The sequence below is a fragment of the Carex rostrata genome, chromosome 1 (assembly GCF_964058835.1).
Source record: "Carex rostrata chromosome 1, lpCarRost1.2, whole genome shotgun sequence".
NCBI classification, from domain to species: Eukaryota; Viridiplantae; Streptophyta; class Magnoliopsida; order Poales; family Cyperaceae; genus Carex; species Carex rostrata.
Genome location: NC_135918.1, coordinates 12046632 through 12061303, shown reverse-complemented (window position 1 = coordinate 12061303; position 14672 = coordinate 12046632). Strand labels below are relative to the sequence as shown.

Sequence of the window (14672 nt, the reverse complement as noted above, 5' to 3'; positions counted from 1 at the left end):
AATGATTTACTAACTTAGGCATTATACTTCAATATATCAATTTTATGTAATTTGTAGTAGTGAATTTATTAGCTTCCTCCAATATATCATTATAGCTAAATGAAATTCCCATCATTTTATACAACTTTTTTTTGGTAAATTTTGTATATATCCATAAATTGAACAGCAAATAGAGTGCTGCTTGTTCTATATATAATACTTGTGGACAAATGTAAAACAGATGTATTAAGTAATGCAAGCTTCTGAAGTCACATCCAAATGACATGAGGGAACAGGTCTGAAGTAATTGGCCAAGTTAGGTTGCACGAAACAAATGTGTTATAGCTAGTATATTGTTTCAGAAATATATTAGATAGCTAGGAGCTGCAGGTAAGACAAGTTATTTTGTTTTTATTTATCATTTCCAGATAATTGATATACTAATTTTTTTTTCAGTGCTTATGTTCTTTGTTTTCTATGAATTATAGACTATTTCTTGAGAAATGCCTCATAAGAATTTAGTACTGTACTTTTGGCAGAATATAGTACCAGCATATATAAAATTTAGAGGATTGTTCAAAGGCTTAATTTTTTTTATTTGTCAGTATTTTAAATACCTAAATAATTCTGAGTGCTTTATTATTTATTTTGCATTATTTTCCATTCATTTGGACTGCTTCAATATTTAGGCAAACTGCATAAGATCACCGGACTAGTTAACAGATCAATTTACTGTGATATTCATAATTTCACCCAAAATATCAAAATACACTATCCTGTTATTTTCCTGGCAAATATAACGAGTCTCTCTAATGCACACACACACACACACACACACATATATATAATGGTAAAAATTAATTTACTTCTTGAGATTTTATTTACATCATAGAAATATTTACAAAAAGAGAAAATTGTGAGAATGCCACTCCAAAACTTTGAAAATGTGAGAATACCATTCTAAACTTTGAAATTGAGAAAATGCCATCCTAAACTTGATTAATTGTGAAAATGCCATTTAGAGTGTATTCTTATACTTAAAAAATAAAAATAAAATAAATTCCTAAAATACCCTTAAATCAATAAACAAAACCCTAGCCTCCTTCGCCTGGAGAAACGAACACGCTCTCCCCTTCTCCTTTTTTCCCCGCATTTCTTCCATCTCCGCCACAACTGTCTCATTCTCTTCCATCTCCGCCTCAGCCAGTTGTTTCACCTCCATCTCCGCCTAGTAATTTACCAGCACCTGTCTCGTCCCCGCCTCCACCTAGTAATTTACCAGACAGGTAGTCTTGAACAGAAGGAGAGAGCTACAACTCAAGAAGGTCCTTCTATTTCTCAGACTAGGTTCGGCCAGGTAAGCATATTGTGTTATTGTTTAATTATTAGTCCAGAGCATGGGGTGAATAATTTATTACTGATATGTAATGAACAGAACGAGCATTGGTGTAACAGACTTGTCAGAGGCAACAAATAACCGAGAGGTTGGGGCAAATGAATTTCAGATAGAAAAATTAATTCTGAAGCTTTTGCCTTCTAGAGATGGCGTTGTCTTACGAAGGCTTCTCATGACTGCGGTATGCATTTTTCATCTACCCATCAGAAAAGTTTAACCAAGTGCTTGTTGTATTTAGCAAATGAGGTTGGAACATAAATGACAATATCAAAGGCATTTGAAAGAAAATTCTAAAATCAAATGTGTGATACTTTATTTGCTCATTTTTGCTTTTCATATCATCATAGACAAATCTAAATTATCATATTATGTTTATTAAAACAACCAACTTAGTTGTATATTGGCGAGTTAAACATTTCCTTGCAACTTTAAATCTAACATTGGCATTATTTGCAACTACGAAGATTTAAAATTTGAACTATAATTCTTTGGAACTGTTGATTCTTAAATTTGCGCTTGTAGCCCACCAACCAATTACCAAAAAAAAAGAAACTCCAAGTAATTACATCCATCAAATGATCTGTTGTTTTGAACTGGAGCAGGATGGGGCTTCCTTGGTAGAAGCCATGCTTTCCAAAGAAACCATCTTTTTTCGCTAGTTTCTTGTAACTGCTTTTGCCGATTCCATTTGCCAATGGCTGGTGAAGACTACAATTGGCAAAGAAGGGACCCGGCAGCTAAATAGAGAAACAACTTCACAATTGCAAGCAATTATAACAGATCGCAGGGTGAGAGTGGTACTATTCAAATTGGTTAGAGATGCGAGCAGACGGCCCTTTGTAATGCTACGATCAGCTTGTGCATTGTTAAAAGTTTTTGTTGTTGCCTTGGCAAAAGCTTTGCACCGTTTTGTCGTGCACTTGTCAGAAGGATACTTACCATCATTTTTGCTGGTACCAAGGCAAATTGTGGGCAGTACATAGAATAGCTTGAATGGTATTTCTGACATGAAGAATTGTAATATTCTGTTTCTGTGACATGAAGAATTGCAAGATTGTAATATTCTGTTTTTTGTGATTTCTAAGTATTGTTTCTGTGATTTCTCTTCACATTCCATTGAGCTTATTTCAAAATTGTAATATTTGTCAGGATTTTAGTATGGAGTTTGAATTGAACTTGTGTTTGTTTTAGGGCTTTTTTTGCAAAATTGTAATGAATTGTTTGCTTCTGGTATGAATTGTTTGTTGTTTGAACTCATTTGATCTTTAGAATTGTAAAGCAGGTGAAGTGTTTGTTTGAACTCATTTGTGGATTTTTTGTATGTAGTCAAAGAGACGGTTGCACTTGCACAGCAGCTGTTAATTGGGGATTAATAATCGCCTTATCTGACCAATTTAAATGGAACATTGATTTGACATGCGTGTTGCAATTGAACCAATTTAAATGGAACATTAACGTATAATTACATCATTATAACCTTGTTCATTAGTTGGGGAAAGTGGTTTGGTTTGACCAAAATAGAAAGATTCTTACTTTATAAAACCTTTGATTGAAATTTCGTTTAGGTGAGGCATTATATTCCTATTTAACATCTGAAACAAATTACACCCCCTTTTCATCAGTGGAGATTGCTACAACTCATTTTAAAATCATAGCTTAAAATCCAAAACAAACACAATTCACTTAACTTCCTAACATAATGCTCTAATTACATCAGTGCGCTAGTTGGGACTCACTTAACTTCCTAACATAATGCTCTAATTACATCAGTGCCTTTGCTGGAACTCTCTTGACATTTGATTCTGAACTGCGCCTAATACCTACACATTGAAAAACAAACCATAAACCAGAAATTAACATTATAATGCAACGAAAACAGAAAATCAGAAAGTTTTGATGGATATATATAAATTTAAGAGTTAATTGGTTTTAGTGTTGTTACAAATGAACTGAAAGGAAATATACCGGCTGGTACGATAACCTTATACAATAGTACATAGCCTACCTTGTGTCAATCTCCCCCCCACATATCTCCAGAAAATTGGCAGAGACAAAAAGAGAGGCTAACCAATGTACAAATATGTCATGCAACAATGAGTAAAATCTGAAATAGAAAGAGCAAAACAAAGCTCTTAATTTTGCAACAATAATCTAGGTCCCTACAGTCCAACTAATTAAACAAAGAACAAGGAAATGAGATAGAGACCAACATATTCTTACTCTGGCTGTTAGATGCGTACCAGTATGGGCTAGTACATGCTATATAGGTTTTAGTTGCAACAATTGATGAGCTCCCAATTATGCAAATAAATCTTACTAATTTCTACTAATTTGGTTAATTGATGAGATAAGCATCTAGCTTTTTCACAAGCTTTGATTAAGAGGAAAATTTAGAGGAAAAAATAAATATGTGGGTCAGTGGGTGGAGATACAGAGCTGTCTAATGTTATAAATTAAACAAAAATTAACCGAAATTGCAACAAGCCGTCAAAAATTAAACAACAATTGTTGAAAATTCACCTGTCAAAGGAAGCTTGTTCGGTTTAAAAGTGGAGGAAATATGGAAGTTCGACGCGACTGTGGGGAGGAGGCGCGGCGTGGTAGGATCGAGGCGGAGCGAGGGAGAGAGCCATTGGTAGCGTACTCCGGCAGAGGCTGAGTGAAAGTGAGAGCGATTCGAGATAAAGGTGATCAGCTCGCCGCCGATTCGAGAGCGAGAGAAAGAGAAGGGTTCTGGTTTGAGGCGGAGGGAGGAGGCGAGTTCCTGGAGGCGGAGGCGAGTTAATCGCCTGAACTGAAGAGGTTTGCGTTTTGAAGAGAAAAACGATTACAACTGGAGGCAGGAGGGGGCAAATAACCAATTAATTGTATGAAGGGTATAATAGGAAATACAGAAATATGTATACCAAAATAGTATTTTTCAGTGAATTTTTAATAAAAATAGTGTAAGAATACACTCTAAATAGCATTTTCACAATTTAAACAAGTTTAGGATGGCATTTTTCCAATTTCAAAGTTTAGAGTGGCATTCTCACATTTTCAAGGTTTTGTAGTGGTATTTTCACAATTTTTTCTTACAAAAAATATGGGGAGCCTTTGGTCTTTTTGCTACTGGTGAAAAGTTACAAGGCTATATATAAAAAGGACCTACTAATTTGTTCCACGTTACAAACAACGATCATATATATCTCTTGCAATTCATTACACAGAAAATCACAAAATGTACAATTTTGTTTAAGGATATAAAAGAAACAGTTACAAATGACAAAGTGCCAGTTTAATTAATTGCAGATTGTCACAAACTCCATTCTCACATCACCAGAAAACCATGCCAAAAGCTTACTTAATTGACCTGAATATATAATAATAAAGACATTGCAAACACATAAAAATAATAACAATAAGAGAAATGTTATTGGAAGTATGACAATATCTCTAAGCTGTCTAATTATAATCGGTTAATTTATACCAGATACAAAAGCAATTATGCTATTTTTAAAATTGAACAACCTAGATAAAGTCCAATCCCAAATAAAACACAATTAATGTTTCTATTAAAGTAATGGTGGCTAGAAATACATTGACCTTGCATATATATATATATATAGAGTGAGTCTATGGTACTATGCATATTACGATTTGTTACCGTGCTACGGCTCTATATTTGAGTTTTCAAATCCTAACGGTTGATCCGAACCGTTCATCTTGTTCTCCATATTAATATGTGTTTGGAGACCAAATTTTACATTTTTTGAAATTTTTTTACTATTTTTTTAGATTTATTGAAAATCACTGTTTTTGGATGGTCAAGAATTTTCAGATCAAGTGATTTTCTAAATATCTAAAAAAATAGTAAAATTTTTTCAAAAAATGTAAAATTTGGTCTCCAAACACATATTAATATGGAGAACAAGATGAACGGTTCGGATCGACCGTTAGGATTTGAAAACTCAAATATAGAGCCGTAGCACGGTAACAACCTGTGATATGCATAGTACCATAGACTCACTCTATATATATATATATTCTTTGCTCATGATTTATTAATATCTTTTGCACTGTTTGTTAGTGCCTGCTATACTTCCTGATTAATCAACCTTATTATGTTCATAAGCCACTTTGATGAGCTTAAGCTTAAACTAGCTTAACTTGTGAAATATATATACACAAACATGAAATGAAATCAGTACCTGAGAATAGATGCATGTATGCTCCAATAATCGCAATGGCTGCTCCAATGATATTTAATGGCTGGCCAAGTCCACAAGGTGAGATTATCACGAAGAAGTTGCATGATCAGAGTGTTGTCCTTGTAGGAATCCTCGCCAATTGAATCCAACTCAGCAATTGCCTCGTCAAAAGCCTGTTAATTAGCAAGCTTAAGGGTTAATTATCCTGGTTCTTTACAAGCTCAAGGGTTACTAAACAAGAAAAATCCAGATAAGAATTGTAGTTAAGTAAAAAAAAAGTTCAAAAGATTTGTAGATCTAATTAACCTGCTTGGCATGAGAGCAAGCCTTGTCAAGTGAGTTGATGCCACTTATTGATCTTCCTTTCATCCCCCTTTTATACAAGATATTTCGAAAGGCAAAAGCAAAATTGGAGATTATGGCTCCCAGGAATCCTAAAATACAAAATCTATGTTTAAGTTCCCTTCCAACTAGTTGAGACTTGAGAGCAATATTTATATGACACAAAATTGGCAAGAATAATAACTAATTAATCGTAAATTTATCATATAAACAGTGACCCACAATACTGATCTGATACTTTCACATGCAGGCAAGCAAAATCTTTTGAACATCATACATGACAATATTAACATTTTTTACATTTTTTATGATATTTCATATCAAGAAACCTAGGAAATTGTACAAAATTGCTGGTCAAAAGCTAAAATTTAATTTCTGTACTTACCAATCAAGTCGAAGTTGAGCTCTGTTGCAGCCGCTAGAGAACAACCCACAATTATCGGCACAAGTGAGAGGTAAACTGGGGTAGAAAACGTCTCCCCTAGCATAAACCCTGACACAAGCACAGTGAAGGCTGGCTCACTGCTCTTTATTATATGTGTAAAAGAGGCAACCACCTTGGACATGCTGACAGTTGCTGCCACATGTCCAATGGAAACCTAAATTACATAGATATAATTAAATTCATTAGTTAAGAAGTATGTCAGTTAATGCGTGCAGGAAAGGAAAGAACAAAGAAGAGGGCTGTACTCCATTCATGAAATCAATGACCCCTTTTTTTCAAAAAAAATTTAAAAAAAAAAAAATGAGAAAGAAGCCCCCTGTTTCAATTTCATAAGAATATTAAAATAAATGCAGTACCAATATTATATCCCATACGGTGTTGATTACAACAAAGGATCGCCATCCTGGATCCTAATTTCCTAAACTCAAAACCCTCTGACAATTCAAGTTACTTTTGCCAATTAGTCCTTGAAAGTCTTACTTATTTTAGATTCTAATTCCCATATAATATTGATTGTAGTTATGGTCATGTTTCGTGAAACATGCATGCAGAAACATTTTTTTGCAATTTATAAATTTTTCATATCTTAGTGAATATGTATGCTTAAACTTACTTAATGAACAATATAGCCGCAATCAATAGTTGCGGCATCTAACATTTATCCGGCCTAGCTAGAATCGAGCCAATTAAGGGATTTGAGAATCACTTGGGTTCTACGTATTTCATAATAAGCCTTTGAAGTTATTTTTTATTTTGTAGTATAGACTTCGGCGTACAAGATAATAGGCCTTATAGTTATAGTTATCGGGTATGTTAAATTTAGAGAAAAAGAAAAAATTTCGTGGAGGAATCCCAAAACCACACATCACAGCAAGTCAACAACCTCCATTTTTATTGATGTAATGAAATTGTTGGTTGGTCATTGCCACCCTTCAAAAAAGGAAAAAAAAATAGAGTAAAGATGTTGTCCCCCTTGAATCTGTCCCCTATCTGTCCCCCTAACAACTTTCTTTTTTTGTTCTCTCACGTGGTCAAAACCCACCCTCTTCAATCTTCAATCTTCTCACGTGACGAGGAGAGCGTGGTGCACCATCGAGATCCGGTGAGGAGAGCGTGGTGCACCGTCGAGATCCGGCGAGGAGAGCGTGGTGCACCGTTGAGATCTGACGAGGAGAGCATGGTGCACCGTCAAGATTCGGCGGAGAGAGCGTGGTGCACCATTGGAGGGGGTCCATGCTAGCCCAGCGAAGGTTGTCACAATGCAACATATGAATACTTCATTAGTTAGATATGAATACTTCAGTTGTTAGATATGCGTACTTCATGTTACATATGAATACTTCTTGGAAGAGGTGGGATGAGAGAGATGAATCTGACTTTGAATTTTGAATTGTATAAATTATTTCGAAGATGTATGAATACTTCGTAATCGTCAGTATGAATAATTCTTTAGTTAGATATGAATACTTCATTGTTTTAGATATGCATACTAGTCTGTTGAGAATATTTCTTGGTCCCAATCTGGGCAGGTGTGAATATTATTAGTGTCAGATGCGAATATTGTTAGTGTCATGTGTGAATACTTTATTAGTTAGATATGAATAGTTATATATATGAATATTTCATTTGTTATATATTGAGTACTTCATTAGTTAGATATGAATACTTCATTTGTTAGATATGTATACTTCATGTTAGATATGAATACTTCTTGGAAGAGGTGGGTGAGAGAGATGAATTTGATAATAAATTTTGAATTGTATAAATTATTTTGAACATGTATGAATACTTCGTAATCGTCAGTATGAATACTTCTTGGAAGAGGTGGGGTGAGAGATGAATCTGACTTTGAATTTGAATTGTATAAATTATTTCAAACATGTATGAATACTTCATAATCGTCAGTATGAATACTTCATTTGTTTAGATATGAATACTTCTTTATTTAGATATGAATAATATATAGTTTCGCTGTAGTGGTCCCCAATCTTGGCAAATGTCGCTTTCAGACGATTGCGGTCCCCAATCCAGGCTGTCACAAGACGTCAGCGGTCCCCCTGGTTGTTACTGGTCCCCTCCAGCTTGTGTTTACATATGACAAATGTTTATGATAATAAGTATGAATACTATAAATTCGTAAGTATGAATACTATATGTTTTGACTATTAATAAAATAGCATTAATCTTGCTCTTTGGTGGTAGTTAGCACGTTTTAACTATTTTTTTTGTCTTTTAGTGCGGGGGACAGATAGGGGACTGAAATAGGGGGATTGTTAGTCGATCCCAAAAAAAAAATATATATATATATATATATATATATATATATATATATTTTCTACATCACCAAAATAAACAAGTGGACCATGAACAAAATAAAATCTTACTGGCTGATCGTCACCCTGAATTGCATTTCCACTCATGAGTGGGACCCACCTGCCAGTGGCAGCCCTAAGTTAATCGAGGAAAAGGGAATTTCTTGATCAGGAAATCATCAAATTTTCGCTAGGAGGGTTCATTGGAGAGAGGCGAGAAGCTAGCGTAGGTTAATTTGATTTGAGAAGGGTTTGTTAGATTAAGGGAAGAAACATTGATTTTAGAGATTTAAATAGGAGGCTACTGTTGGTTTTTCACAATTTGGCCCTCAGAAATTTAAAGGAAATATTTTGTTCAATATGATATTGCTTTTCTTTTAGTCTATATATGCTTATTTGCAACATTAGAAATTTACGACCTTTTACAAATGATCATATTTATGATAAAATATGCCAATCCGTGGACAATAATGGCTCTATATTTGTCACTTAAAGCGGTCATTTTAAAACTAGTAAAAATGCAGATAAGTATAATTATAATTCATTAATAAAATATAAAATATTGTCATTTTTTATTACAGAATAATTATGTTAGGTGCAGAGTTTTGTCTAATAGCACTTTTGACAGTATGTTGTGTTTGGTAGAGGAACAAAACAACAATTTCTGTTATAACGTTTTTAATTAAAAGATAGGAGTTATAGCTTTATCTCTTCTCTCTTTTTCTTTTTATCAAATAAGACCCAAATAATATGTTGTTGTTCTGAATTTTTTTATTTGAGACATGTAAAACAATTTTAGTTGGAAAAAAAATTGAGAGTAGGATATGATAATCGGTAGGCTTTTGAAGGATCATGATTTTAAGTTATTAATTTTTTTTAAAAAAAAAAAGACATGATAAAGACATAAAAAATAGAGACATTTGAACCCTCTCATTTAAAAAAAAAAATATATATATATATATGATGAAGACACAAAAAATAGAGACATTTGAACCCTCTCATTCTAAATATACAGAAGACACCCTATCAACAATAACATCAGCTACCTTCCTTTTCACTTTAGATCGACCTCCTCAGTATAGTGGCCATTAATTGTATAATACGACTTTCCTAAGCATAAATATCAGATCACATTTACTTTTCTTTTGTCAATTGAAATGATATTGAAAGCAGAAAATGTGAAAAATCCAGTTCTGGTACATTGCTATCATGCTCTAATTGTTTAAAATTAAGGCACCTGGCCTGCAGGCTCCTCAATTAAATCAGCCAACTTTTTTACAATCATAACAGATTCGACTAAGCGAGAAGTTATGTCCTTAGCCTCTAGAGTGTTCTCTAGGTGTGATGCGAGCTTGAGCACATTTGTCAAATGAATACTGAACGAGGCTGCAGGGGTGGTCTTCTGTTTTATGGAGAGAGAAAGCTGTATGAGTACCTCAGCAGATTCGGAGCACATCTCCTTGCAAGTTTCTCGAAGCTTGGTACTGTGCAAGTTCTTTGTGGAGTACTTTGTAGTGAGGTAGGTCGAGAGAGAGTCAATGGCGGAGGCACACTTTCGGCTGAGATCTCCTATCTTCTCATACTGTTCTTGTATATGTCGCCAAGGTAATTCCCAACTTACAAACTTAATCTGCAGTGCTCCAAAATTATGTGTATATATATATACTTTATTAATGGATGCAGGTAAAGTATTGATGATCATATAAAAATTGAAAAAAAGAAGAAGGGAAAAACAGAAGAAAATCAAAAGCATACCAAAGAACTTTCCTTCTCCTTAGAATCGATGAGGGACTTGAGAGGATGAAGAAAAGGCTTGTCTAGCAAATTATCATACAAACAATTCTCTCCAAAGCATTCTTCATCTAATCCTGCAATAGATAAGAGTAACTCTCTTACATTTCATGTTCATTCATACATGTATATGTACATACATTTCTTTTTATTTTCTTTTTAACCACTAAACAAGTAGAATATTTATAACCTTTGAAGGCACCGGCAAGGGTATTGAGATACTCTTGAACCCTATAATGAATGTCAACTCCAGCCCAGAAGGGTGGGAGAAAAGATGAGAGAATTATGAGAGCATAAGCAATCCCCAAAGTTGTTGCGTTTTGGTACAATTCCTTAGTTGGATGCAATGCCGCCCCTAACATTGCTAGCAAGAATGTTGCCGTGCCATAGTCATACATTTCCTCCATCATTTTTACAAAACGCAGAAGTATCCCAATAACAACTGCAACACAACTCAAGAGATCATTTCTCATCATCATCATCATCATCATCATCATTATAATTATATATGTACCTAGTGATGTCAAGTATGGACCTTGCCTACGGGGTCATTGGGACACTCAAGCACGAAGGAAGGAATTATCCTTAAGTAAGGTTTCAGAGGATCAAAGCAATGGGGTAACACTCTTGTTAGTTTGACATCAAGAATATTTTGAGGATTATTGTTGTTATCGTTGTCATCGATAGTCGTCATGGTGGGTGGTGGTGGTGGTGGTGGTTGTTAGAGCACAGAACAACCCTTTTTTATAGACTATTATTTATGTTTTTTCTAAAAAAATATGTGTACTTCTTTTTTTTTTTAAATAGATAGAAAATAACATGATCTAAAGATTTTGGACCATCCGTAAGTAGTGATTTTCTCTATAGGTAAAGAATGGTTAGAAAATTATGAAAAATATAAAATTTGATCTCTAAGTACATTTTTTTATGAATATCATATTGAGTAGTTCAGATCAATTGTTTAGATGACTATAAAAACAGAGATATGGATACATACATAGCACGGGCCAAACTGAATATGCATATTACATAGCAGCCCATGTTATGGATTCATTTCTATTTTAAGAGTCCAGATTTGTAAATATTAATATTTTATTAATATTATTATTTTTTTTATACATTTTTTACTGGCTGTAAAGTTAGCATATATGCGTGGATGAAATTAACTTACTCAGAGTAAATATGACGGGCAGGAGAAATGCAAATTTCGCTTTTCCCATTTCATGTTTGCTAAACATGCACAGCCCGTACCCGAGCAGCATGCCAAGAATATTCGCAACTATGTTAATTATCACCTTATTTAGCGTCTTGCCTTTATAAAAACAAAGAATTAATACACCAAAGCACGATTAAATGGGAATCGATCTAGGCAGTAGACCGAAGAACAAATGCATAAGAAGTCGATCGGACTTACCAACATGAAGCTCTGCAGTGGGCAGAACTGTTGCCGCAGCAGAAATGATTGATTTACCAAATCGGTCTTCAAATTGCTTTATCACTTGCGTGTAGATCACCGCCACGATAATAACCGTAATGGAAACTCTAACACTGTAGTAAAGCTTCCTTTTGTCTTCACATGCCGTCATTATTATTTTGCCAACAATATTTTTTGCACTGGAAAAAGCGAAAGCCATGTTTTGGTTCAATGGAAACAATGAAACTATAGGACTAATAAACGTACTTTGTTTGAAGGTTGTACTTGACTACTTGTATATATTATATATAGAAAACGGGGAGATAACCGTTTTCTTTTTCTTTGGCAAGATGTAAAGGACTAAAGGTGCTTTTATAAGAGTTAATGGTCAGTGCATTTGAAGAATGCATGCAATTAACCAGGACATTTTATTATTCGGTTGCTGAATGTAGAATAATCAAATTAAAAATATGCTTAGACTAATAATGTTCAACTGAGTAGCTTTATTCTTTGATCTCATGAGTCATGAATAGAGAGCTAATATTAGTTAAACATGTGTTGGTAGGAGAGCTTTGACCTGAATGAAGAATTTACTGCTACATATATCATAGAATGGCGCTTGCATATAGCTGTTTCCCCAACGTTCAATGGATGATGTCATCAGAAATTAATTAAGACCAAAAAAAACATATTCTATGCTCCATAGGAAAGACATGCCGCTGTCAATCCTGTGCCCCCGTAAGGCCGTAACCAGGGAAAGCACTTGATGTTGGACTTGATCTTTAATTAGATCATGACCCCTTACCTAGAAAGGGCTAGAATTTCGCCCCACAATTATATTTATTTATATTTGGACACTACTGGTGTCACATATATGAAATTTGGAGGCTAGACTTCTACATTTCTCTTCAAAAAAAAAATTTATTTATATTTAGACCCAAAAAAAGGACTTGTTCTGTTATGAAGCGTGTTGTATTTTTCTGCGTCCATTGTATCTTTACCTTTTAATATTTTAATAATAAAATTTTAAAATTTATATATCAAAATAAAACCGTTAAATGTTATATCTATATAATTTTTTCTTCATGTAAAATAAAAATTATCATTTTTTTTATATAATTTTCTACAAGAATGAGACAATATCTGCGAGGGTAAAAAGTGACTATCCGCGAGGCTATACCGACATAAAGGTGTTTTTTTCTATTAGTGACGGTATACTGACAGTATTCCTCGCAGATACTATATATAAATCAATAAATTAATAAATCTTAACGTTCAAAATTTATCTATATTTGCTCAAAGTCTTGATACCGATTAAAAGAAAGTCGAAATGTCGTATTTTTTATATGTACAGAAAAATATTATAGATCAAATTAATTTAATACCGGTGCGCTTATGGTCTGAGTAATTAAGTTATGCGCATGTATTATTTTTTAAACCTTGATCATCACGTTCTGTTGCTTTTATCACAAAGCTAACCGGAGGACAGAAAATTCGGACTGTCACTGGTAAGGACAAAAAAAAAAAAAAATAACACTTAACTAATATAGCTAGTCATGACGAGTACACATTTCTGAAAGTAATTATAACATAATTTTTCCCAAAATAAAAAGTAACAGAACTTCGTTTCAATTTTTTTTTTTGGCAAATTAAATTGTACAGAGATTTTAATTAGTTGCAACAAATTATTAAACAACATTTGAGGGGTCTATGATCTATGATGTATGTTAAAAATTAAGTTCAGTTATATATCCTCAATTAATGGGGGGGTCCAATAGCACTAATTAATAATTACACAATATTTTGTATAATTAAGGCCCTCTCTGAAAGCATGGGATTACATGGAAATTTGAGGCTTTTTGATCCAGTGAATAGAATTTCTCAAACACTGTTCAGAATTTATTTTTTCTGGAGCTGTTGATTTGTATTCTTCCATCAAACCTCATCTTACACTTATTATAGTAGGAAAAATAAAATTGACTCACACGTAATTATTGTTTTTCCCATTAGTTGGTTCGTCTCTCTCCATTTTTTCAAAAATTGAGGAAAATGAAAACTCACGTTAACTTTGTCTTATAATTTCTATCATCTTTATTCAACCTTGTTTTAATTACCGTGATTAGTTTGCTAATTATTTTTTTCGGTGATGGAATAACAAGATTCCTGGCAGAAGTCTTGATTTTTAAGTTTGTAATGAAAAAGTTGTTTTATATATTACAAATAGTTAAGATTGTTTCAAAAATTAAATCTATATAAGAACTAGTATTTGGTCTAGTGGCAAATGCACATAGTCTGTACATGCACATGAAGTAATGACTTCGAAACTCAGATGAAAAAAATTATTTGCTATAATAACAATGATATTAAATATTTGAGTGGCTTAACCTCCAACTTTACTTAAAAAATAAAAATTAAACCCATATAATGTAATATGTAAACTTGACTAATACTATAATTTATTGTAACAAAATTAAGTATCACCCAAATTTACTGAAATGTTCAGACCTAACCTTTAAAAAAGGCAAATGCTTCTGTGCATACAAGGACCTATTTGTAAAATAAACATATTTTTATTTTCAAAGTTCAAACAGTCGATCTGAACCGTTCAACTTGTTCTCCATATTAATATGTGCTTGGAGACCAAATTCTACATTTTTCTGAATTTTTTTACTATTTATTAAGATGGGTACAAAATTCAATGGTCTGAATTTGATATTTTTTGTACTCATCTTAATAAATAGTAAAAAATTTCAGAAAAATGTAAAATTTGGTCTCCAAGCACATATTAATATGGAGAACAAGA

At 33.3% G+C, this 14672-nt stretch overlaps 2 long non-coding RNA genes across 2 annotated transcripts; one reads left to right on the top strand and one right to left on the bottom strand.

Moving 5' to 3' along the window:
• The first annotated feature begins 1174 nt into the window (after window positions 1–1174).
• On the top strand, window positions 1175–2483 carry LOC144566380 (uncharacterized). The gene is made up of 3 exons (XR_013515177.1): window positions 1175–1336; window positions 1415–1556; window positions 1978–2483. It is a non-coding gene; the product is annotated as an uncharacterized LOC144566380 (long non-coding RNA).
• Window positions 2484–5638: 3155 nt separating this feature from the next.
• Window positions 5639–6392, bottom strand: LOC144547442 (uncharacterized). The gene is made up of 3 exons (XR_013509086.1): window positions 6293–6392; window positions 5872–5999; window positions 5639–5738 (listed from the first exon to the last, which is right to left on the bottom strand). It is a non-coding gene; the product is annotated as an uncharacterized LOC144547442 (long non-coding RNA).
• Between the last annotated feature and the right edge of the window lie 8280 nt (window positions 6393–14672).